Genomic DNA, 25,386 nt, shown 5'->3' with positions numbered 1-25,386 from the left:
CCCTTCACCACCCCGCCAGCTGCCCTTGGGGCGCCCAGGGCCCCTCACCACCCCGCCAGCTGCCTTTGGGGCGTCCAGGGCCCCTCACCACCCCGCCAGCTGCCATTGGGGCGCCCAGGGCCCCTCAGGGCCCCTCACCACCCCGCCAGCTGCCTTTGGGGCGCCCAGGGCCCCTCACCACCCCGCCAGCTGCCTTTGGGGCGCCCAGGGCCCCTCACCACCCCACCAGCTGCCTTTGGGGCGCCCAGGGCCCCTCACCACCCCGCCAGCTGCCTTTGGGGCGTCCAGGGCCCCTCACCACCCCGCCAGCTGTCATTGGGGCGCCCAGGGCCCCTCAGGGCCCCTCACCACCCCGCCAGTTGCCTTTGGGGCGCCCAGGGCCCCTCACCACCCCGCCAGCTGCCCTTGGGGCGCCCAGGTCCCCTCACCACCCCGCCAGCTGCCTTTGGGGCGCCCAGGGCCCCTCACCACCCCGCCAGCTGCCTTTGGGGCGCCCAGGGCCCCTCACCACCCCGTCAGCTGCCTTTGGGGCGCCCAGGGCCCCTCACCACCCCGCCAGCTGCCTTTGGGGCGCCCAGGGCCCCTCACCACCCACCAGCTGCCTTTGGGGCGCCCAGGGCCCCTCACCGCCCCGCCAGCTGCTTTTGGGGCGCTCAGGGCCCCTCACCACCCCGCCAGCTGCCTTTGGGGCGCCCAGGGCCCCTCACCACCCCGCCAGCTGCCTTTGGGGCGCCCAGGGCCCCTCACCACCCCGCCAGCTGCCTTTGGGGCGCCCAGGGCCCCTCACCACCCCGCCAGCTGCCCTTGGGGCGCCCAGGGCCCCTCACCACCCCGCCAGCTGCCTTTGGGGCGTCCAGGGCCCCTCACCACCCCGCCAGCTGCCATTGGGGCGCCCAGGGCCCCTCAGGGCCCCTCACCACCACGCCAGCTGCCTTTGGGGCGCCCAGGGCCCCTCACCACCCCGCCAGCTGCCTTTGGGGCGCCCAGGGCCCCTCACCACCCCGCCAGCTGCCTTTGGGGCGCCCAGGGCCCCTCACCACCCCGCCAGCTGCCTTTGGGGCGTCCAGGGCCCCTCACCACCCCGCCAGCTGCCTTTGGGGCGCCCAGGGCCCCTCAGGGCCCCTCACCACCCCGCCAGCTGCCTTTGGGGCGCCCAGGGCCCCTCACCACCCCGCCAGCTGCCTTTGGGGCGCCCAGGGGCCCTCAACACCCCGCCAGCTGCCTTTGGGGCGTCCAGGGCCCCTCACCACCCCGCCAGCTGCCATTGGGGCGCCCAGGGCCCCTCAGGGCCCCCACCACCCCGCCAGCTGCCTTTGCGGCGCCCAGGGCCCCTCACCACCCCGCCAGCTGCCTTTGGGGCGCCCAGGGCCCCTCACCACCCCGCCAGCTGCCTTTGGGGCGCCCAGGGCCCCTCACCATCCCCCAGCTGCCTTTGGGGCACCCAGGGCCCCTCACCACCCCGCCATCTGCCTTTGGGGCGCCCAGGGCCCCTCACCACCCCCCAGCTGCCTTTGGGGCGCCCAGGGCCCCTCACCGCCCCGCCAGCTGCTTTTGGGGCGCCCAGGGCCCCTCAGGACCCCTCACCACCCCGCCAGCTGCCTTTGGGGCGCCCAAGGCCCCTCACCACCCCGCCAGCTGCCTTTGGGGCGCCCAGGGCCCCTCACCACCCCGCCAGCTGCCTTTGGGGCGTCCAGGGTCCCTCACCACCCCGCCAGCTTCCTTTGGGGTGCCCAGGGCCCCTCACCACCCCGCCAGCTGCCTTTGGGGCGCCCAGGGCCCCTCACCACCCCGCCAGCTTCCTTTGGGGCGCCCAGGGCCCCTCACCACCCCGCCAGCTGCCTTTGGGGCGTCCAGGGCCCCTCACCACCCCGCCAGCTGCCATTGTGGCGCCCAGGGCCCCTCAGGGCCCCTCACCACCCCGCCAGCTGCCTTTGGGGCGCCCAGGGCCCCTCACCACCCCGCCAGCTGCCTTTGGGGCGCCCAGGGCCCCTCACCACCCCGCCAGCTGCCCTTGGGGCGCCCAGGGCCCCTCACCACCCCGCCAGCTGCCTTTGGGGCGCCCAGGGCCCCTCACCACCCCGCCAGCTGCCTTTGGGGCGCCCAAGGCCTCTCACCACCCCGCCAGCTGCCTTTGGGGCGCCCAGGGCCCCTCACCACCCCGCCAGCTGCCTTTGGGGCGCCCAGGGCCCCTCACAACCCCACCAGCTGCCTTTGGGGCGCCCAGGGCCCCTCACCACCCCGCCAGCTGCCTTTGGGGCGTCCAGGGCCCCTCACCACCCCGCCAGCTGTCATTGGGGCGCCCAGGGCCCCTCAGGGCCCCTCACCACCCCGCCAGTTGCCTTTGGGGCGCCCAGGGCCCCTCACCACCCCGCCAGCTGCCCTTGGGGCGCCCAGGTCCCCTCACCACCCCGCCAGCTGCCTTTGGGGCGCCCAGGGCCCCTCACCACCCCGCCAGCTGCCTTTGGGGCGCCCAGGGCCCCTCACCACCCCGTCAGCTGCCTTTGGGGCGCCCAGGGCCCCTCACCACCCCGCCAGCTGCCTTTGGGGCGCCCAGGGCCCCTCACCACCCACCAGCTGCCTTTGGGGCGCCCAGGGCCCCTCACCGCCCCGCCAGCTGCTTTTGGGGCGCTCAGGGCCCCTCACCACCCCGCCAGCTGCCTTTGGGGCGCCCAGGGCCCCTCACCACCCCGCCAGCTGCCTTTGGGGCGCCCAGGGCCCCTCACCACCCCGCCAGCTGCCTTTGGGGCACCCAGGGCCCCTCACCACCCCGCCAGCTGCCCTTGGGGCGCCCAGGGCCCCTCACCACCCCGCCAGCTGCCTTTGGGGCGTCCAGGGCCCCTCACCACCCCGCCAGCTGCCATTGGGGCGCCCAGGGCCCCTCAGGGCCCCTCACCACCACGCCAGCTGCCTTTGGGGCGCCCAGGGCCCCTCACCACCCCGCCAGCTGACTTTGGGGCGCCCAGGGCCCCTCACCACCCCGCCAGCTGCCTTTGGGGCGCCCAGGGCCCCTCACCACCCCGCCAGCTGCCTTTGGGGCGTCCAGGGCCCCTCACCACCCCGCCAGCTGCCATTGGGGCGCCCAGGGCCCCTCAGGGCCCCTCACCACCCCGCCAGCTGCCTTTGGGGCGCCCAGGGCCCCTCACCACCCCGCCAGCTGCCTTTGGGGCGCCCAGGGGCCCTCAACACCCCGCCAGCTGCCTTTGGGGCGCCCAGGGCCCCTCACCACCCCGCCAGCTGCCATTGGGGCGCCCAGGGCCCCTCAGGGCCCCCACCACCCCGCCAGCTGCCTTTGCGGCGCCCAGGGCCCCTCACCACCCCGCCAGCTGCCTTTGGGGCGCCCAGGGCCCCTCACCACCCCGCCAGCTGCCTTTGGGGCGCCCAGGGCCCCTCACCATCCCCCAGCTGCCTTTGGGGCACCCAGGGCCCCTCACCACCCCGCCATCTACCTTTGGGGCGCCCAGGGCCCCTCACCACCCCCCAGCTGCCTTTGGGGCGCCCAGGGCCCCTCACCGCCCCGCCAGCTGCTTTTGGGGCGCCCAGGGCCCCTCAGGACCCCTCACCACCCCGCCAGCTGTCTTTGGGGCGCCCAAGGCCCCTCACCACCCCGCCAGCTGCCTTTGGAGCGCCCAGGGCCCCTCACCACCCCGCCAGCTGCCTTTGGGGCGCCCAGGGCCCCTCACCACTCCGCCAGCTGACTTTGGGGCGCCCAGGGCCCCTCACCACCCCCCAGCTGCCTTTCGGGCGCCCTGGGCCCCTCACCACCCCGCCAGCTTCCTTTGGGGCGCCCAGGGCCCCTCACCACCCCGCCAGCTGCCTTTGGGGCGTCCAGGGCCCCTCACCACCCCGCCAGCTGCCATTGGGGCGCCCAGGGCCCCTCAGGGCCCCTCACCACCCCGCCAGCTGCCTTTGGGGCGCCCAGGGCCCCTCACCACCCCGCCAGCTGCCTTTGGGGCGCCCAGGGCCCCTCACCGCCCCGCCAGCTGCCCTTGGGGCGCCCAGGGCCCCTCACCACCCCGCCAGCTGCCTTTGGGGCGCCCAGGGCCCCTCAACACCCCGCCAGCTGCCTTTGGAGCGCCCAGGGCCCCTCACCACCCCGCCAGCTGCCTTTGGGGCGCCCAGGGCCCCTCACCACTCCGCCTGCTGCCTTTGGGGCGCCCAGGGCCCCTCACCACCCCCCAGCTGCCTTTGGGGCGCCCAGGGCCCCTCACCACCCCGCCAGCTGCCTTTGGGGCGCCCAGGGCCCCTCACCACCCCGCCAGCTGCCTTTGGGGCGCCCAGGGCCCCTCACCACACCGCCAGCTGCCATTGGGGCGCCCAGGGCCCCTCAGGGCCCCTCACCACCCCGCCAGCTGCCTTTGGGGCGCCCAGGGCCCCTCACCACCCCGCCAGCTGCCTTTGGAGCGCCCAGGGCCCCTCACCACCCCGCCAGCTGCCTTTGGGGCGCCCAGGGCCCCTCACCACTCCGCCAGCTGACTTTGGGGCGCCCAGGGCCCCTCACCACCCCCCAGCTGCCTTTCGGGCGCCCTGGGCCCCTCACCACCCCCCAGCTGCCTTTGGGGCGCCCACGGCCCCTCACCACCCCGCCAGCTGCCTTTGGGGCGCCCAGGGCCCCTCACCACCCCGCCAGCTGCCTTTGGGGCGCCCAGGGCCCTTCACCACCCCGCCAGCTGCCTTTGGGGCGCTCAGGGCCCCTCACCACCCCGCCAGCTGCCTTTGGGGTGCCCAGGGCCACTCACCACCCCGCCAGCTGCCTTTGGGGCGTCCAGGGCCTCTCACCACCCCGCCAGCTGCGATTGGGGCGCCCAGGGCCCCTAAGGGCCCCTCACCACCCCGCCAGCTGCCTTTGGGGCGCCCAGGGCCCCTCACCACCCCGCCAGCTGCCTTTGGGGCGCCCAGGGCCCCTCACCACCCTGCCAGCTGCCTTTGGCGTGCCCAGGGCCCCTCAGCACCCCGCCAACTGCCATTGGGGCGCCCAGGGCACCTCCCCTCCCCACCATGCCAGCTGCGTACCTACCGTCTGGCCTCTTCAAGTTGTCAAACTCAAGTGATGCAAGATGGCTTTGGTTAGAGCTTTGAACATTCTGAGCCCATTGCGATGTCATGTGATGTCATAATAACTGCCAATGTTGTCCTGTGTATCATGGTTAAAGCATTAACCCCTTAGTGACATGGGCTGGACCTAATGATGCAACTTATTTTGGGGTAATTTCATCTCTATTTCTCAAGTCATAGGTTTTTTTTAAATTTTTTTTATTTTTGCTGTGTAAGGTTGACCACCTGCGAAATTCGCAGTGTTTTTTTTCTCCAGGGGCCTATGGGACTTGTCAAAATTGCATTGCGCAAAATCGTGATTTCACAGTAAATTGCGATTTTGCCATGATGCGTTTTTAACATTAGAAAGCCCCATACACCTGGGGCAAAAAAGGAGCAAATTCACAAACGCTAGTGGGTAGTCACCCTAAGGACTTGCTTTTGTTTGGCCATCTGCAGGTGGTAGCATGTTTTGGGTAGATATAATGTATGTTATCACACTTTTTTTTGTTATTTTTTTTGAGTCCTCCATTTCTACAGATCTTATTCAGCCTTCATAGTGACATTTATTGATATCGGGCTGCAGATCCTCCAATCGTCTTCTGTAGGACCCAATTAAAAATGCGTGCGCTTTACTAAATAATTACATTTCATGTCGCTGCACTAAATGTACGGATTGCTCTGCATTATTTCCTCCAGTGAAATTCAACCAAAGAGAAGTTAACGGCTTAGTGACCATACGTGTTTTCCCCTCCTGCGTGTCTGGGCTTTAGTCTACATGTCCGTAAAAGCATGCCGGTCCCGGAAGAGTAAAGGCCTGAGGTCTGTGCGTACGACATTGCCCTGCTATCGGCTACCAGAGGTACCCAAGATCCTGGAGCTATCGTGTGGGGGCTACGGCATGTGACCCTCCAATTACGCGATTGCCATTATCCAATGGATAGTGGCGATCACATAAAAGTTTATATTTTTTTTAAGCTCCTCCCCCCCTCCGGTCACCTGATCTTTGTTATCCGATGATAAAAGCGATCAAGTAACGTTTAAAAAAATCGTATTTTTTAGGGTAAGATGAGATTACTTATCTAAGGCCCCTGGATTAGACCCCCGATGGGATCTTTATCCGTGGACCTTCCGTGAATTCTGTGCATGCGCACGCCGGCAACATGACGGACACATACGCAGAAGCCGGGTAGGGCCCAGAAAATTTAAAATCCCCTTGCTCCTGACTACCAAAGGTAGCCAAGAGCTTTAAGCAGTGACCGGAGGCCCGAATGAGTGGTCCCCGGTCACGTGATCGGCGTTATCCAATAGTATAAAAAGGCTGTGATCTACCTTAAGGCTGGATTCACACAGGGCGGATTTGCCGCGGTTTTGCCGCAGTAGATCGGCCGCGGCAAAACCGCCCGCGGCCTCTAATCTCGGTATTAGCCAGCCATGTGGATGAGATTTCTCAGAATTCTCGTCCACACGGGACGGCTAATCCGCTGCGGGCCCAGGGCCCCTCACCACCCCGCCTGCTGCCTTTGGGGCGCCCAGGGCCCCTCACCACCCCGCCAGCTGCCATTGGGGCGCCCAGGGCCCCTCCCCTCCCCACCCCACCAGCTGCGTACCTGCTGTCTGGCCTCTTCAAGTTGTCAAACTCAAGTGATGCAAGATGGCTCTGGTTAGAGCTTTGAACATTCTGAGCCCATTGTGATGTCATGTGATGTCATTATAACTGCCAATGTTGTCCTGTGTATCATGGTTAAAGCAGTAACCCCTTAGTGACATGGGCTGGACCTAATGATGCAACTTATTTTGGGGTATTTTCATCTCCATTTCTCAAGTCACAAGGTTTTTATATATTTTTTATTTTTGCTGTATACGGTTGACTACCCAATACAATTCTTTTTCACTGCGGAATTCGCATTTTTTTTTCTCCAGGGGCCTATGGGACTTGTTTAAACTGCATTGTGCAAAAACGTGATTTCGCGGTAAATTGCGTTTTTTGGGTGTTTTTTTTGCGGCGATGCGTTTTTAACATTAGAAAGCCCCTATACACCTGGGAAAAAAAGGAGCAAATTCGCAAAGGCTAGTGGGTAGTCACCCTAAGGACTTTTTTGGGGCGATCTGCAGGTGGTAGCATGTTTTGGGTAGATATAATGTATGTTATCACACTTTTTTTTGTTATTTTTTTTGAGTCCTCCATTTCTACAGATCTTATTCAGCCTTCATAGTGACATTTATTGATATCGGGCTGCAGATCCTCCAATCGTCTTCTGTAGGACCCAATTAAAAATGCGTGTGCTTTACTAAATAATTACATTTCATGTCGCTGCACTAAATGTACGGATTGCTCTGCATTATTTCCTCCAGTGAAATTCAACCAAAGAGAAGTTAACCCCTTAGTGACCATACGTGTTTTCCCCTCCTGCGTGTCTGGGCTTTAGTCTACATGTCCGTAAAAGCATGCCGGCCCTGTAGAGTAAAGGCCTGAGGTCTGTGCGTACGACAGTTCCCTGCTATCGGCTACCAGAGGTACCCAAAATCCTGGAGCTATCGTGTGGGTGCTACGGCATGTGACCCCCCAATTACGCGATTGCCATTATCCAATGGATAGCGGCGATCGCATAAAAGTTTATATAGTTTTTTTAAGTTTGATTTGCAGTAGTATGTGGAACAGTGAAGTGCATTGAATTAAACAATTGCGCTCACATTAGTGGTCGGAATTACATAATCCACCAACCAAAAAAAAAATAGAACGCAGAATGCTCGCTTTTACCGCGGATATCTGCAACATAGACCCCGTTGTGCTGTATGGTCGCAGATATTCGCCGCACCCTATACATGATTAAACAGCACAGGAAATACAAACAAACAAAAAGGTGGAGTGCGCATGACCGCCTGTGTGAGAACACAGTTATGTGCAGTACATTATGCCGCCATAAGCTGATTCCACATCCGGCCGTGTGAAGCCGGCGTTATTCAGACCGCTACCTGTAATACGTAATTTACAAGAAGCCCCGGGAACGCTCGCCATTCCTGCAGTTCTGGGAGCAGCTTGTTGAGCGCCTTCTGTGTGAGACCGCCGGACCTCAGCAAGCTTACCAAGCCTCACAGGGCACCACTTTCTACACCCTATCCCTGCCACTGAGGTCAAGAAATACCCCCCAAAAAGCATGGGAGGAGGAGGGATACCCGGTTTTATTGCCCCATGTGCCCATCCAGGCCTCCGTAATTACCCTTGTCCTCGGACATACCACACTGTTTACATCATTACTTTTATCTAAGATTTGGGAAATGCCAGAAAGGAGATGGGATTATTTTTAGGGAGTCCATTTTTTTTCCTGTGTAAGTGGGCAATTGAGCCTGAATGTTATTCAGCTGTGTCCTGAAATCCAATGGATGCTCCCTCCATTATGGGCCTAATCATGTGTCCAGTAAACAGATTGGGGATATGATGGGGGTATTGCAGAACATAGAAGACCTAGTGCTATAAAATTTGGGGTGAGTCTCTCCAGTTTTTCCTGGTTGAAAAAATAATATCTATGAAAGTGAAAAAAATTTAATTATATGTATTTTTCACATGCTTCATAATTTTGGGGAAAAAACTGTGGGGTAAGAATGCTTAAAGTACACACCTAGATAAATGGGCTAAGGGGTGCTTGATTTCAAAATGGGGTCATTAGTGGTCATTAGTTTTGGCATCTTGATGGCTCTACAAGTGAGCAATTGGGCCTGGAATTTACTCAGTTGTGGCCTCAAAGCCAAAGGGTGTCCCCTCCATTACAAACCTATTCATGTGTCCGGTCAGATTCGGGCTTCAATTGGAATGTTCGTGAACACAGAACAAACGGGGATCCATTTTGGGGTGTAAATCTTCATTCATATATGTGCTGTACAAAAAACAGCTTTTAAAATGACACAATTGCCAAAAAATGAAAATCGTAATTTTTTGCTTCTGCTTTGCTTAGATTTATTCAAATACTGTGGGGTCAAAATACGATGAATTTGTTAAGGGGTCTAGTTTTTAAAATGAGGTCATTTGTGGGGGTTCTCCATCGTTTTGGCGGCTCAAGGGCTCTAAAAGTGGGCTATGGGGCCTAAAACACTTAAGCTAAATCTCTGTTCTGAAAGCCACCCGCTGCTGCTTTTGGTTTGGGCTCCGTTGCTCATACGGACATATGACTAGGGCCACAACGGCTATGTTTCTGAACACAGGACAAACATCCATTTTGAGCTGTAAATCCTCATTTTCATGTGTACTATAGAAAAAAAATGCCTTTAAAATGACATATTAGCAAAAATATGATTTTTTTTTTCTTTCTCCTCTAAATTGCATTAACTCGTGAAAAGAAACTGTGAGGTAAAAATGCTCATGACCCCCCTCAGTGAATACAGTAAGGGGTGTAGTTTTTAAAATGGGGTAATTTGTGGGGGTGTCTATCATTCTGACACCTATGCGCCTTTGCAAGCTTGGCTTGGTGCAGGAAAACAAAGGAAAAACAAAACAAAGTGTTCCTCAAAATGTTAATATTTAATGTTAGGGTGTTTTTCAACCATTTAGACATACAAAATGTAAACGTTTTTCCAATGTGCTTCCAGAATAAAGTAAACGGATGGAAATTTGTATAATATGTTTGCACATAATTTGAGATATTGCAGTTGAAGATGTGATTAAAATTACAATTTTTTTTTTCAAAATTTTTCCAATTTTGGCGCTAAATATACACAAATTGTCAGTCTATTTTTACAATATGTGGCAAAAAAACAATCTTAGAATTACTTGGGTATGCAAAAACTTTACAGTTATGCTATGTTAAAGTGACACATGTCAGAGATTGAAAAAAAAAGACAACAATATTTACCTATTCCTCCCCAGTCTTCTTACTGCATCTTCTCCTCCCCGATCTTCTCCTGGCTCCTGCAGTCCGCCGGGTCACCTCGCCTCCAGCCGGCTGTACCCTCTTCTTCCTGTGATGTTACATAGATTCTCGGCATTCTGCTTCCTGCAGGTCAGTGTACCCAGTCACTAGTGATGTAGCATTCACTGCCCAGCATGGAGCGCCGAGCTAATGCAGAGACTGCACATGCACGCTGTTTTGCGACAATAGTGTATGAACACTCGCGGCGAGACAGCGCGCATGCGCAGTCTCTGCATCAGCTCAGCATTCTGTGCTAGGCAGTGAACGCTACGTCACTAGTGACGTAACGTACAATGCCCTGCAGGAAGGAGACTACAGAGAATGGACACTCCATAACAGGAGGAAGAGGATGCGGCCGGCTTGCGTTGAGGTGACCCAGGGGGAGCCGCTAGGGGAGGAGAAGATGTGGCAAGACTGATTCCACGTGTATACATATTCAAAAGTGACGTCACTTCTTCATGTGGAAACGTGTCAGACGTTTTGCACCCTTACCGGTGGAGACGGCTCTTCTGACAGTTGTTGAAGGTGTATGGGCAGCTTAAGTGTCTTCATTGATGAGTCTTCAACGTGCTTCTCATCCCTTTTTTCTTCTACAAAGGACGGACTCTGAAATCTACGAGGACTCTGTAGAGCTTCAACAGTTCTTTATTAAGATAAGAGATGAACTTTGCAAAAACGGCGAGATCCTTCTTTCTCCAGCCTTGAGCTACACAACCAAACACCTTCACAATGATGTGGAGAAGGAAAAGAAGGAAAAGCTGCCAAAAGAATTAGAAGAAGACAAGGTCAAAAGAGAGGAGGAGAAGAAAGGTAAATACAGCATGTAGTGGTGTGCAAGAACTCGTGGCCAGGCTGTACACCATGTCATTAGGTTTGAGCTTCATGTCTATAAAGGAGCTACAAGTCCTCTGTCTCTGGAAGTTTTGCATTTAATTTGATGTAAAAAAAAATTGGTGGAATTATGACCTGTGATGAGCATAGTGATGACCACTGCCCAACATGGAGTATAGTGAAAGCTTTGGAGGGCCAGTTATTGGGATCGCCCATATAATCTGTGTAGGAAAACTACCATTTTTGAACGCTTGACTTTTGACTGAGGTTGTAACCCCTCATAAAGGGCCCTAAAACCTGAGAAAAAGAGGGGGCAGATTTGCTAAAACTGTCTAATAATTAGATATTGGAAGTTTACACTGTCTATTCTGTTTACCACCTATTAGTTTAGTATATGCCAAATTTTGCGCCCAAATTTTGGCACAGAATATTGCATTTAGGTCATGACTTCTTACCACGAAGTGACCCCTTTTTCACCTGAAGCAGAGTAAAAAAAAGTGTCTAAAGCACATCATAAATGTGACAGAAAGCATGAAAGACAGTGTGTGGCACAATTTCTACCATAAACATGGTGCGTCTTCAATCTGCTCCAATATATATCTTCATCTTAATGTTGTGGAATACTTATAACACATTAAGTTCGTGCCTGGAGAGCTTGTCCGCGCACACACAAGGGTGTCAGAGGAATGCCTCCACAACATTGCCATACTTCCATGGCTGCCAGATCCCCAGATTTATTTCCAATAGAACATGTATGGACCCATCTGGGAAGCCATCCACCACAGCCTTTGAGCTTACACAATCTACCGCAAATTTGGACTGATATGTCGCAGGATACCATACGAAACCTGTATTCCTCCATGGTCGCCTGTATCACCTCTTGAATCCAAACTAGAGGCGGTACAACAGGGTACAAGAACCTCCATGCCCACCCATATTACATCTTGCATCAAAGCTAGAGGCGGCCCAACAGAGTACTAGAGCCTCCATGCCTACCTGTATCACATCTTGAATCCAAGCTAGAGACAGGCCAACGGAGTACTAGAGCCTCCATGCTCCCCCCTCCCCCACCCCCTTCCGTATAACATCTTGGATCAAAGCTAGAAGCGGTACAACAGGGTACAAAAGCCTGCATGCATGCCTGTTCCATGTCTTGGATCTAAACTAGTGGCGGTACAACAAGGTACTACAGCCTCCATGCCCACCCATGTCACATTATGCATCCAAGCTAGAGGCGGCTTACCGGGCTAATAGAGCCTCCATGCCCACCAGTATTACATCTTGCATTCAAGCTAGAGGCAGCCCAACAGGATACTAGAGCCTTCATGTCCACCGGTATCACATCTTGCATCGAAGATAGAGGCGGCCCAACTGCGTACTAGAGCCTCCATGCCCGTATCTCATCCTGTATCCAAGTTAGAGGCAGTACTAGAGCCTCCATGCCGGCCCGTATCACAGCTTTTATCCACGCTAGAGGCAGCCCAGCAGGGTACTACACCTCCATGCCCTTCTGTATCACATCTTGTATCCAAGCTAGAGGTGGTACAACAGGGTACTAGAGCCTCCATGCCTGTCCATATCACATCTTGTATCCAAGCTAGAGGCGGTACAACAGGGTACTAGAGCCTCCCTACAAGTGTTTAGTTCTCCACAATAAATGATCCTTTCGCTCTGATATTGTAATCACTTACATTTATACCAACATTACAATCACACAGAGAAAGTTTCATTCAATTTCAGCGACTTCTAGTGGAGGGATTACTTTTTGAGAATGAGTGTATATTGCTGGACTATCCTCTGAACAGATCATCAATAAATGGTCGTCTGGGGTTCCCTGCTCAGTACCCTGGCTGATCAGGTGCCCACTGTTAGAGCCACATACATAGAGGTTAGAGCGTAAGCATCTGGCTCCAACCGCTCTGTAGCAGCCGGCGCTCATAATTGCAGGCTCAGCTTAAATTAAAAGTCAACAAGAACTGCGCCTGTAATTACCAGCATTGGCCACCAGACAGGTCAGAGCCAACTGCTTCTGCTTGACCTCTGCGTATTGCGGCGCTGACTGCTGATTCCCAATCAGATCACCCTAAGCAGCAGTCCCCAGCCAACCAACCTCTGATGACCTATCCTGAGGATGTCATCAATAATATATGTGCGGAAACCCCCCTTTAAACTCGTATTATTATTTTTTTAACCCCTTTGTTAAGAAGCAGAAAAGAGTGAAGATCCTGGAGGAGGTTCTGGCCAGTCTGGACAATACCGAACCTACAGCCAAGACTGCAGCTTTAAGAACAGCATGTACCACGTTGGGGATTATGTGTATGTGGAGCCCGCGGAGGCCAACCTCCAGCCACATATTGTCTGCATTGAGCGCCTCTGGGAGGACAATGCAGGTAGGAATTTCAGTCTTTGCCTTTCCTTTATTGTATAATATTGTGTATATTTTTGTATTATATTGTATAAGAGAGGAAAAAAAGTAACATGAAGAGGATGCATCGTTTGCAGTAAACCTAGATGATCAAAATGACTCTTTTAGGAAACACTGATAGTAATTGATGTAAGGCCATAACATCTGTGGCTTCAGCTTCCCAGGTAAGCTGGCCATACACACAAGACAGCGGTCAGCCCAGCGTGGGTTCGGCCCTCACTTATTGTCATGTGTATGGCAAGCTTTAACTCTAATATGCCACTTTACATAAGATGTCAAAGAATCTTGGTTGGAGGAATGGTCATATGTACACACATAAGATTGTCCGTTGATCCGACCATCGGATGCTTTTTCTGGTGTATGGTTAACTTTAGCCTGGTGACAGATGACCGTATGCCGGCCGCACATATGTGCCTGTAGGACGGACAAGTGTCCCGGCCTGACCAGAGCTACAAGCATCATAAGTTCCTGTGATGCTCGGAGTTCGGATCAAGAGACCCGCCGTCAGGCTGGGATTTTTGTTCGTGATTACAGACCCATAAATGTGGCTTGAATATGTCCGCCTGTCACAGGCCTTGGTGTGTTCGCTGACGCAAGTTGCTTCATGCACAAGGGGACACGTGGTTAAAAAAAAAAAAAGTGGGTTTGAAAAATGTGATAATATTTTACTAAATTGTTATCATTGTTGCAGACCAAATGTTAACCCAGGCCCAATCATCCCTAATTGGGTTACATATCAAACTAACGGTTACAAAGCCTTCTAAGAAAAACGGAATATACTTGTAAACGTTGTCACCAAAGTACAAAAAGGACAAAAGGCACCTTTTATTTTGCAGGTGAGAAGTGGCTGTATGGCTGTTGGTTCTATCGTCCCAATGAAACCTTCCATCTCGCCACTCGTAAATTCTTAGAGAAGGAAGTGTTCAAGAGTGACTATTATAACAAGGTGCCTGTAAATAAAATCCTTGGCAAATGTGTCATCATGTTTGTGAAGGTAAGAGTTGTTCTCACTGTTTTTTTTTTTGGGGGGGGGGGGGTTGGAGTAAAAATGTTGCAAAATTTGGTGCAAGGCACACGTGTACAAAAATGTGGTGGCTTTTTCAGTGCAGCACTTACCTGAAAAGGAGGTGTGGCTTGTTGGGAGGGGCGTCGCCACCCCAGACCGACACATTTATGTATAGTCCCTTTGTGACGCGGCCCTTTTTTTCCCCATTTTCGTTATTTCCTCCCCCCCTTAAAAAAATCATAACCCCTTTTATTTATCCATCGACGTCGCTGTATAAGGGCTTGTTTTTTGTGGGACAAGTTGTATTTTTCAATGGTGCTATTTAATGTACCAAATAATGTACTGAAAAACTTTTAAAAAATTCTAAGTGGAGTAAAATAAAAAATAAAAAAAACACATTCCATCATCTTTCAGTGCGTCTTGTTTCAACGGCGCACTACCTGCAACAAAAGCGACATGATAACTTTATTCTATGGGCCGGTACGATTACTACGATGCCAAACTGTATACATTTTTTTTTTTACTATAATATTTTATTCTTTTTTTCTTCAAAGACGTTTAATTTTTTTCAATTCTTTTTTGCAGTCATCTTGTGTGCACAATAACTTTTTTATTTTTCCGTCGACGTAGTTCAGCGATGGCTCATTTTTTGCAGAATGTTCTGTAGCTTCCGTTAGTACTAATTCGGAATACATACAACTTTTTGATCGCTTTTTATTGTGTTTTTTCTGGGAGCAGGGTGACTGAAAAAGTGCATTTCTGGCGTTCTTTATTTTTTTTTCGGACGACGTTCACCATGCGGGGTAAATAATGCGCTACTTTGATAGATCACACTTTTACAGACGTGGCGATATCAAATATGTATTTTTATTTTATTATTTAGACTTTTTAATTATAGATATTGCAAAAGGGGGGGATTTAAACTTTTTATTTTATTTTTTTTTTTACAATTAAAAAAACTGTATTTTTTTTCCCTTTACTTTTAACAATGACTACAATGTGCGATACTTTGATCGCTCCTGCAGTATGACGTAATGCTATAGCATTATGTCATACTGCGTTCTGACAGGCAGCCTATCAAGCCATTCCCCTTTCAGAAGGCCCCCGGCAGCCATGACACCTGCATGGCTCCCCTGATCTCACCATGGGGGGGGCCGTATGGGACACCCGAACAGTGTTCAGGGGCTTTAAATGCCGCTGTCAGAACTGACAGCGGCATTTAAAGGGTTAATAGCCGCGACCGGCCAAACGGCCTAACGCGGCAATTGTAGTAAACAGCTGACGCCCGCGCTGTATGCAGAGAGGTCGCCCCCGCGACCTCTCTGCATACATACCCCGACGCTCCAGGACGTAAATGTACGTCCTGGAGCGGGAAGGGGATAGTTTATACCAAAAACTAACTATGCCAGAAATGTACTCCAGCCGTCCTACATTTCTGTGAAAGCGCACGGAGGAGTCAGTAACGCCTAAGATGTGAAGAGGCGTGCACCTTTTAATCTATGTGCATATTGTACGCCAGCAGAGTTTAAGATTAGCATTAGAAACACTGATTTTTATAAATTTACCCCATTGTCTCATCCATGTTCGAAGTCTAAGCTGGTGCTGCTCGTGAGTTTCTGTGGTTCCAAGTGTTTTATTACCTGTTTGTTGATTTGTGTTCATTTTCTAACTGAACAGAGATGAAGATGTGTACGTGTGCGAGTCCCGGTATTCTGCCAAAACCAAATCCTTTAAGAAGATTAAGTTGTGGACAATGCCGGTCAGCTCCGTGCGCTTCAGGCCCAGGGACATTCCTCTGCCCGTTGTGAGAGTGGCCTCGGTATTTGCACATAAAGATAAGGTAGATGAAGATGCAGCCTCAGAAAACATGGAGGACACAAAGGACGAGGATATCACGATCTGCTTGGAAAAGGTTAGATTTCCTCTGCATTGGTGTTCAGTTGGTGTAAATGTGTTTCATTACAACTGCTATCGTTTTTTCAGTCTTTCTCATCAATGGATCAATTTTTCTTTTCTTTCTAGGATAAGGAAGATGTTCCTGTTGATATGCCCAATGGGGAACCTGGTTGCCACTATTACGAGCAGCTTCGGTACAACGACATGTGGCTGAAGGTTGGAGATTGTGTGTTTATAAAGTCACATGGCTTGGTTAGGCCAAGGGTGGGCAGGTAAGGAAATCTGTTTTCACACTGGTGCGTAAAGTGGATAAAATGACCATTGTTGTAGTTCTGTATGCAATTTTGAACTTTTGTTAAATTATATACATTTTTTTATTATTATTGTTAGCCGTTTAGTCATTCGCTACCCTAAAGGCGAGCTCCCTCCGTGTTTTTCGTTTTGCACTGCTTCTTTCAGTTGTCTGATATTCATGCCAGTATCAGCTTTGATGGTATCAAGCCAATTTTATTCTTTAGCGGCCAGGTCGTCTTCTTTTGTCGCTGATCAGTCCAAGCATTATAGATTTTTCTAGTGGCTCTGCTTGCATTACATGGCCAAAATCCGTGAGCCTGAGTCCGGTCATCTTGTCCTCCATCAGCCTGAGCCCATTTATTTTATTTTATTTTTTATTAGAAGCTATAACCGCTTACCAGTCATATTTGAAATTTAAAAATCCCTCCTGCAAATGCCACTTTTTTTTGTAGAATTTTAATTTATGTCTCAAGTAAATATAGTTGGCACATAACTCGTCTGCCTTAAATGCTGCCCTTAGTGATGTAGTGAATGCTAACTTTAAGGACCAGAAAAAAATATTTCCATCTTGTTCCACCAGTCATAACTTTTTTTTAAAAATCTTGTAATTATATGTAGCTACATGAGATCTTGTATTTTGCAGCACAAGTTGTATTTTTTGACAATACAGATGCATTAATTATTATTATTTTCTTACTAATAAAACATTCTGTAACAGAAAAAAATATTTTTTTTCCTTTAAAAGTTAAGTAACTGGGTTATAGAGTTAATAAAAGTCTATTTAAGTACAGAAGGTTGAAAAGATGAACAGGTGCTCATTTAACCTCTCCTTTTCTGGGGATAAAAAAAAGACCTGCATGTGTGACAATCAGAGAGCAAGTTTGTTCTCTGATTGAAAAGTGTGGTTGATAACATGGTCAAAAGCCTATATTACTTCCTTTTATGGGATGATCTGAAGCCTTTAAAACACAGGCTGGATACTGACAGATCCTTTCTCCCTCCCTGCTTGTTTTCTGGTCTCTGCACACCTGAAGTGACAACTGCAAGATTAGTACATGCAGCTCTCTCTTCAACCTGCTCTGCATCCGCCTAGAACTGGGCTACTGCTGCTGCTTTGGTCTTACTTAAAAGTCAAGAGACCAATACCACAGTGGTAGCCCCATGCTAGGCAGATATACAGCTGTTAGAATAGTACTTTTCTTGGGCAAAACTGTTAGGTGTCCAAAAGGCTTCTCCAATGACTATAAAGGAAAAATAACTAGAGGATATGTCTGAACACTCACTAGCAGGACTTGCATTGCATACAATTACCATGTAAAGGACTACAGTTCCAATAATTATTTTCCTCTCTCACAAGCTGTGCCTCTGTACTCGGGATCTGTGGGGGTCTCAGCAGTGAGACCCCTACCGATCAGCATGTTATCACTTATCCTGTGGACAGGGAATAACTTGTGATTGTGGTACAACCTCTTTAACAGTTGAAAATGTGGTGTTTGGTCAGAGTCCATGGAGCTAGTCCCAGCATATGTACCAAAACATTGTTAAACATTCACTTTTTTTTGGTGGTAGACAAATTTCTGAAGGCGAATACGCAGGTTTATCCTTCATGTAAATTGTTCTATATCTCCAAATCTGAACTTGGCATAAAAGATTTTAATCACATTTTGTAATATTCTACATTTTTAGAATCAAAAAAAATGTGGCTTCGAGATGGAGCAGCCTATTTCTATGGCCCAATATTTATTCATCCCGAGGAGACCATTCATGAGCCAACCAAGATGTTCTATAAGAAAGAAGTGTTCTCGAGTAACTTAGAAGAAACCTGCCCCATGACCTGCATTTTAGGTGAGTGTGCCTGCTTTCTAGGTACAATCAGGTACTTGTACTAGAGTTTCATTATATCAGAAGTTGAGATTTAACGCAGTCTTCCAGTTTTAAACTAAAATTTGACTATACCTTTCTGATGTATAGTCAACCTACTTAGTGTCCTCCTTAGTGTCTGTTCTGCCTTCATTCCTAGACTCTGGCCCTCTGTTCCACTTTCAACAACATCGCCGCTACTTTCTCAGACTTACTCATTTAAAATGCCAAAGAAAAGTTTAAGACCACACACACTCTCCACTGCCCTTGGATGGACCAGCTGCAGTTGGAAACCTATGATGAGACTTGCAGGGTAAAACACAGACGAGATGGCCCACCTGAGGATAGTGGATCTGTCACAAGTGTCTGTTTTATTTTGAAAATCAATTTAAAAAAATTCTATGCTTACCTATTCCTCCCCCGTCAGTCTATTTACCCTTTTAAATAAAAAATAAAATAAAATAAAACAACAAAATCTGCTCAACAGCATACAGATGATGTCACTTCCTGCAGGAGCGAGGTCCAAACTTCTTGTTTTAAGGTTCCCAGTAACGCGTCAAGTCCCAGAGCACGAGATCTCATGTTCTGACCCGAGTGCCATTTATTATATTAATCCCTTACTGCTACAGCCCTTTGCTCTGTCGGCGTGGAGGAGGGAGCGACAGCCTGCAGGAGGCGAGTATTGATTTTTTTTCTACAGTGTATTCCCGGCATATAAGTCGACAGTCGGGGTCGTCTTAAATGCCCAGTCGTCTTATACACCGGAAAATACGGTATTTATTTTCTGTAATTTAAAATGCTTTTTTCTTTTAGTCTTAACAGAGGACTTGAACTTGCGATTATGTGATTGCTTATGTAGTAGACTGCAATACGACGGCGTTGCATTATACTTATAATAGACAAACCATCATGGCAGACCTTCAAAAGGCCCCTGGCTGCCATGACACCCCAACAGCACCCTGTGATCTCATGGTGGGGGTGGGGCATTTGGGACATTTCTAACCTGATCAGGACATTTTAAATGCCACTGTCAACATTTACAGCAGCAATTAATGGGTTAACAGCTGAAACCGGAATGTTTGAACCCAGCTGTTTCTGCGAAGAGCTTGGTCATCGGCATGCTGTTTTTTGGGGGGGGTTGTGGGTCATATTAAAAGGAAAAAAAACTGAAAAAAATGAGGGGTTTACTATTTAATTCTTAAAATATAATGGTCATTCACTTTGTCTTGGCCGGTCCGGATTATAAATGTCTGTTTACTTCTATTTGCTTGTTGGTTGCACTGATAATTTTGGTGCCACAGGATCAAAATCCTCATTAATAAGAGTATCTAATGTTTTCTTGCCTTTTCTAGGAAAGTGCGCGGTTTTATCTTTCAAGGATTTCCTGTCTTGTCGTCCAACTGAAATTCCTGAAAATGATGTACTACTGTGTGAGAGTCGCTATAACGAGAGTGACAAGCAAATGAAGAGATTTAAAGGGTTAAAAAGGTTTTCCCTGTCCGCCAAGGTTGTGGATGATGAAATCTATCATTTCAGGTAAAATACAACTATAACTTTGTTGCTGGGTAGATTTGAAGTGAGCATTGGTAGATGTCAGAATGTCAAATATTTCATTACCATGAAACCCCCTTGATCTGGCGCCCAGAATTCCTGTTATGGTTTCAGGCTACAAACACAAATGTAGGAGGATCAAACCTCAAAGCATTGGGTCACCATTCGCTATGACCCCAGTAGTAGTAATGTTATCTGGTGGTTTACATCTAGTAGTTAAGGGAGATGGAATAAATCCTCCACAGTGCCACCTATTGAAAGGCAGCATTCCTTCGAGTCAAAGTGGGACTTTTTATACAAGTCTTCTTACAATGACTGGGAATCAAATTTTGATTCCCAGTCATTGTAAGAAGACTTGTATAAAAAGTCCCACTTTGACTCGAAGGAATGCTGCCTTTCAATAGGTGGCACTGTGGAGGATTTATTCCATCTCCCTTATTTACATATTACCCAGAGGAGCGTGCGTGGCCATTTGAGTCTCCTCACTTAGTTTATAGTTGCTCTCCCTAAGGAGAAAAGAGCGTTTCTGACATCTAGTAGTGTAATGGACCCTACTCATTTTTTTTTTTATTCAACTAAACTAGTCAGAAGAAAGTAATAACCAAAAATCTCATAATCAACCCAAATAATAAAATAAAAATTGCCATTACCTGAAACTGCTATTGACTTCACAAAGGAAAACGATCAAGGGATTATGAATTTGACATTAGAATCAAACTGGGATCGTGTATCATTCTGGTCCTGAATGGACCATGGTCATGTTCAGCTGGTGCATCATCTACTACCTTGGCTGTGAGGGAGTGATGTAATTAGCAATTAAAGGACTACTTCGGTGAAAATACATTTTTCCATCTCTGCCCCCCTCACCTGATTGCCTGTCCACTCTGGAGGTTTCCTATGTAGAATTGTAATCCTTTCCATGCAGTGTAGACTTTTACTTTCACATCAATCCCATGATGCATCAGCAGAGCATTGCATGAGCAGCTTTAGACTGTATTATTACATTCTGCATTCACCTAAATAAGCTGCAGACCATAATATACAGTCAGAAGATGAGCTGTCATCTCCTCTATTATAACTGTGTGATCATCATCAGTAACTGTGATCAGTGTATCCGTGTCCCCCTGTAAGCAGTATCAGTGATAGTCCATGTAATAGCATCACACAGCCTGACTAAAAAACTGAGCACTTAAGCCCAAGTAGATCAGAGCTGGTCAGAATATAGATCACATGACCACCTGAGATAAAAAGGGCCAGGAGTTTCGGACAGAAAGGAATAACTGACTAAGGTAATACTAGCTCACTTATATATACTTGGGGGATAGCTGCATAATGAATGAATAATTAAAATCACCGGAGTGGCCCTTTAAATGCCAAGAGCTGAATGGTTATAATTGTTATATTTTCCATCTAATCCCACTGGTAGCTACTAGAAGCATCCTCCCGCCATTCCATGTAGTTACTGAGGGACCAGCACTAGTTCAGGGGATCTGGTGCTTCTAGGAGGCAAGGATTATTTACAGTCCATTGGTCCTGTTTCCAATAGTGATTGTAAGTGCTGGTATAGGGGGAATTGGAGCGTTGTATCCAGCTTTATTAGTGTTTGTGCAAGTGGCACTAATTTTAGATGTCATATATTTCTACCTGTTTGATTTGACTCTTTTCATAGTAGGTAGGTGCAAGTAAGGAGACACTTACATGAACCTGGTGCTGAATCTTAACACCTAGAAAGGGGTATTTGTTAAGGTATAATAGGTAGAAATAGTAGGGATTGATGGCAAATCTGTATAATTGCAATTCTGCTTGTTTTCTTAGGAAACCTATTGTTCCTCAAAAAGAGCCATCTCCACTCTTGGAAAAAAAAGATCCAAGATTTGGAGGCAAAATTTGCAGAATTGGAAGGTGGTGACGATGACATTGAAGATATGGGAGATGATGATGGAGAGATGTTGGACGCCCCAAGTCTTCCACAACTTCAAACCCCCTTGTCTGGTGAATTAGATCTCATGCAATACACTCCTCAACAGGTAAAGTAAAGCTAGTCTGGGAGAATACACTAATCTACTCTGTACCCAAGCAGTGTTGATGGGTTTATGTTGTTGAGAAGTACATACAGCCCTCATCAGGCTTGCACTTTATGTAATGTCCAGATACCATACAACCAAAACTTCAGACCAGGTTTAACTTATCTTTATCCCCCAGGGCCATAAAGTGGACTTAAAGGGGTTGTCTCACGCCGAAACGGGTTTTTTTTTTATTCAATAGCCCCCCCGTTCAGCGCGAGATAAACCCGATGCATGTGTTAAAAAAAAAAACGGGTAGTACTTACCCGAATCCCTGCGCTGCGGCGACTTCTTCCTTCTTCTTACTTACCTTAGTAAGATGGCCGCCGGGATCTTCACTGTGCAGTCCATTGCCGATTCCAGCCTCCTGATTGGCTGGAATCGGCACACGTGACGGGGCGGAGCTACGAGGAGAGCCGCCCCATTCAGAAGACAGAAGACCGCACAGCGCAAGCGCGTCTAAAATCGCCAGAAGAGGCGATTATAGATGGATCCATGGAGGCGAGGACGCCAGCAACGGAGCAGGTAAGTGAATAACTTCTGTATGGCTCATAATTAATGCACAATGTATATTACAAAGTGCATTCATATGGCCATACAGAAGTATATAACCCCACATGCTTTCATGAGACAACCCCTTTAACATTAAATATTGGAAGTGATATGGTTCTATGTTTTATTCCCCCTGTTAACTCATTGTGCAGGTAACATGTTTATTGTTTGTCTGTAGTGCTCACACTGAAAATGGACAACGCTTATGACTAGAATTGTTTAAGTGGGATTTACCATTTTTTGTTTTAATGGGGTTCTGTACTTGTGTAACTATAGCTCAAAAATTATGACCAATATATACTTTTTAGTTCTCCTTCTGATCTGACTATACTGGTGCATATTATGCTTTGCCCTAAGATTGCCGTGGTAGCATCAGTAGAGTAACTCTTCTGTGCATGGACATCCTGTCTTGATTTAGCTACCATGGTACCCCGAGAGATAGCTTAAAGCATATTTGCACTTTCAGATGACTTTTCAGAATAAGCTGCAGTGTGTACATGGAGAATAACACTATATGTTCGACCATTATTTGACTTGCATTCTACATTTTTCCCAGTTTTTCTCTCTGCAGGCCTCCTTGATTTAATGGGCTAGTCTCTCCACAGACACCTCTTCTATGTAAGAGCTCTGCTAAAATTGGCTGATTATCCCGATCCGGCTCATCAAGTTATCTGCAGCAGTTTACTTTACCAAACTTCTAGAGAATCTCCCTAGTGGGTGACCTATAGAGTTATAGATGTGGCCAATTAGATGAATAGCCCGAGTCCACCATAGTGAGTGTCACTGCTTGTTAGCAGAGTCCCCACCATTCAGGACCCCGGAGTGGAGAGCCACTAACGCCTCAATACACAAGTGCCTCTGAAGTAGTCGTGAACTTTTTAGTTTCTTGTAGTAACACAGCTGGAAAGGTACATTATACCAGATTTGGTTTTGGTGGATGGATTAAAAAAAATCCAAGTGAAAACCACTTTGGTCCAGATAGTCTATCATTCTGTACAACTAATGAAGTAAAAAGGCTTTTCCATTTTCCGTGTGATGCGCTGTCATTAGCACGGTGCTTTTTGCTCATGGCATTATAAGTTGGGGCTCCATGTTTGTTGCAGAGGCTTTGCCGCTTGGACTGAATAAAGAAAAGCAGCAATACCACGTACATACATGTTGTGTCATCGCTCATGCAATTCCCTGTCTGAACGTAGAGTTTTTTATTTTCTTACAAATGCAGAATTTTTTTTTGTTAATCCTTTTACAATTGGTGTTTTAAAACACTAAATCAGGCCACCGCACAACCACAACCAAGCTCCCCCCGATGTACCGACGACCTGACGCCAGGAATAAGGAAATAGTGACTGGCAGCATTCAGCAATGTAGAAAAATACAAGATTTATTTCCCCATTACAAAAATTACGGCAACGTTTCGGTCGTAATAGACCTTCCTCAAGCCAATACATATCATACAAAGTGCACCATATATATAGGAAATGTGAACACCATTAACCAATGACATACAAACATGCACAGGAGTGTCTCATCACTATATTATATTGGATAGATATATTCTCCCTGTGATAGGATGGAGGGCTGAGTCGGCCTTGAGCCTGATTCATGTGGGAATCGAACTTGCAACCTCCAGGTCGTAGGCGAGAGCTTACACTCTGCACCACACGAGGCTCATATGACATCATCAACGATGCGCCGGATAACAGCTGAGACGTGTGGAGAGAGGTAATCAGTGATGAGACACTCCTGTGCATGTTTGTATGTCATTGGTTAATGGTGTTCACATTTCCTATATATATGGTGCACTTTGTATGATATGTATTGGCTTGAGGAAGGTCTATTATGACCGAAACGTTGCCGTAATTTTTGTAATGGGGAAATAAATCTTGTATTTTTCTACATTGCTGAATGCTGCCAGTCACTATTTCCTTATTCCTGACTGCACCCTTGGAGCCTCTCTGGTTTAGGCTTCCTGACTGGCTTTTGCACACTGTTTTGCCTGGCTCTATGTGAGGATATATGCTGTGCTGCTGGGAACCTCTTTTTTCTACTCAGTGATATCTACAAACCAGATCCAGCTTGCACCTGATACAGGCACAAAATGGAAAAATACCCGGACTCTGACAGACCAGGTAACCCTGTTATTTTTTCGTATTCGGATGTGGATGTTAACAAGATTATTGCAGGAGCTACACGCAAGAATAGCTATCTAGAAATGCCAACAGTGGATATGTTACTACGGAAGTGGGAGATGGAAAATAAAAAGAACATCTCCCTATCTTTGCACATGTCCACACTATGTGAATATTTTAAGGTAAAACGCATTCCGAGAGGGCTACGCCCACATGTGCGCCCGACCTTAATGGCAGATAACAAGACATTTTGTTCAAAATTTGAAGGCATAGTGAATAAATTTTCGTTTGACATGATTGTCTTGAATGTTGAGTTCTTACAGTTGGAGATTGCTGAGAGTACAGCTCGCATATCCTCCTTGGAAAAGAATATTCTAGAGATCTTGACACCAGAGGACTGGAATAAACATAAGGAGAAAAAAACAACATATCTCAAACGACATCAGGAGGAATTGGAGAGTATAAAAAAAACCAAGTGGTTTAGGGATGTCGACGATTATGCTTATGGTCGTGTATATTGTTGGCAGACATCAAAGAATAAAGTCACAGATCCCTTTGAATCGAATACCAAACAAAGACGACAACGACGCCGTCAACCCAGGAATAGAAACCAATTTGGGCCGTGGCAATCCAAACAGGATGAAGAGAAAAGAGGGACCTTCCGGTGCCGCCGAGGCGGACGAAAACATCACAGGGCATACAAGAGATCCCGACGGGGTGATGACCCGATCCACAAAACGACCACCGCTGATGGACTTCAGGAAATAGTGGATGTTGGAGCTTGTGAACCTACCAGTGACGGTATTGTAATCAACATTTCTTCCAGGGTATTGACATCAGATGA

The 25,386-nt window shown here is 49.1% G+C and overlaps 1 pseudogene; it reads left to right on the top strand.

Moving 5' to 3' along the window:
- Positions 1-25,386, top strand: part of LOC136620186 (protein polybromo-1-like) — a 62,019-nt pseudogene that overhangs the window by 9,575 nt on the left and 27,058 nt on the right.

The sequence above is a fragment of the Eleutherodactylus coqui genome, chromosome 3 (assembly GCF_035609145.1).
Source record: "Eleutherodactylus coqui strain aEleCoq1 chromosome 3, aEleCoq1.hap1, whole genome shotgun sequence".
Lineage (NCBI taxonomy): Eukaryota > Metazoa > Chordata > Amphibia > Anura > Eleutherodactylidae > Eleutherodactylus > Eleutherodactylus coqui.
Note: the sequence above shows the minus strand (reverse complement) of the source record. Positions and strands in the feature narration are given on the sequence as shown.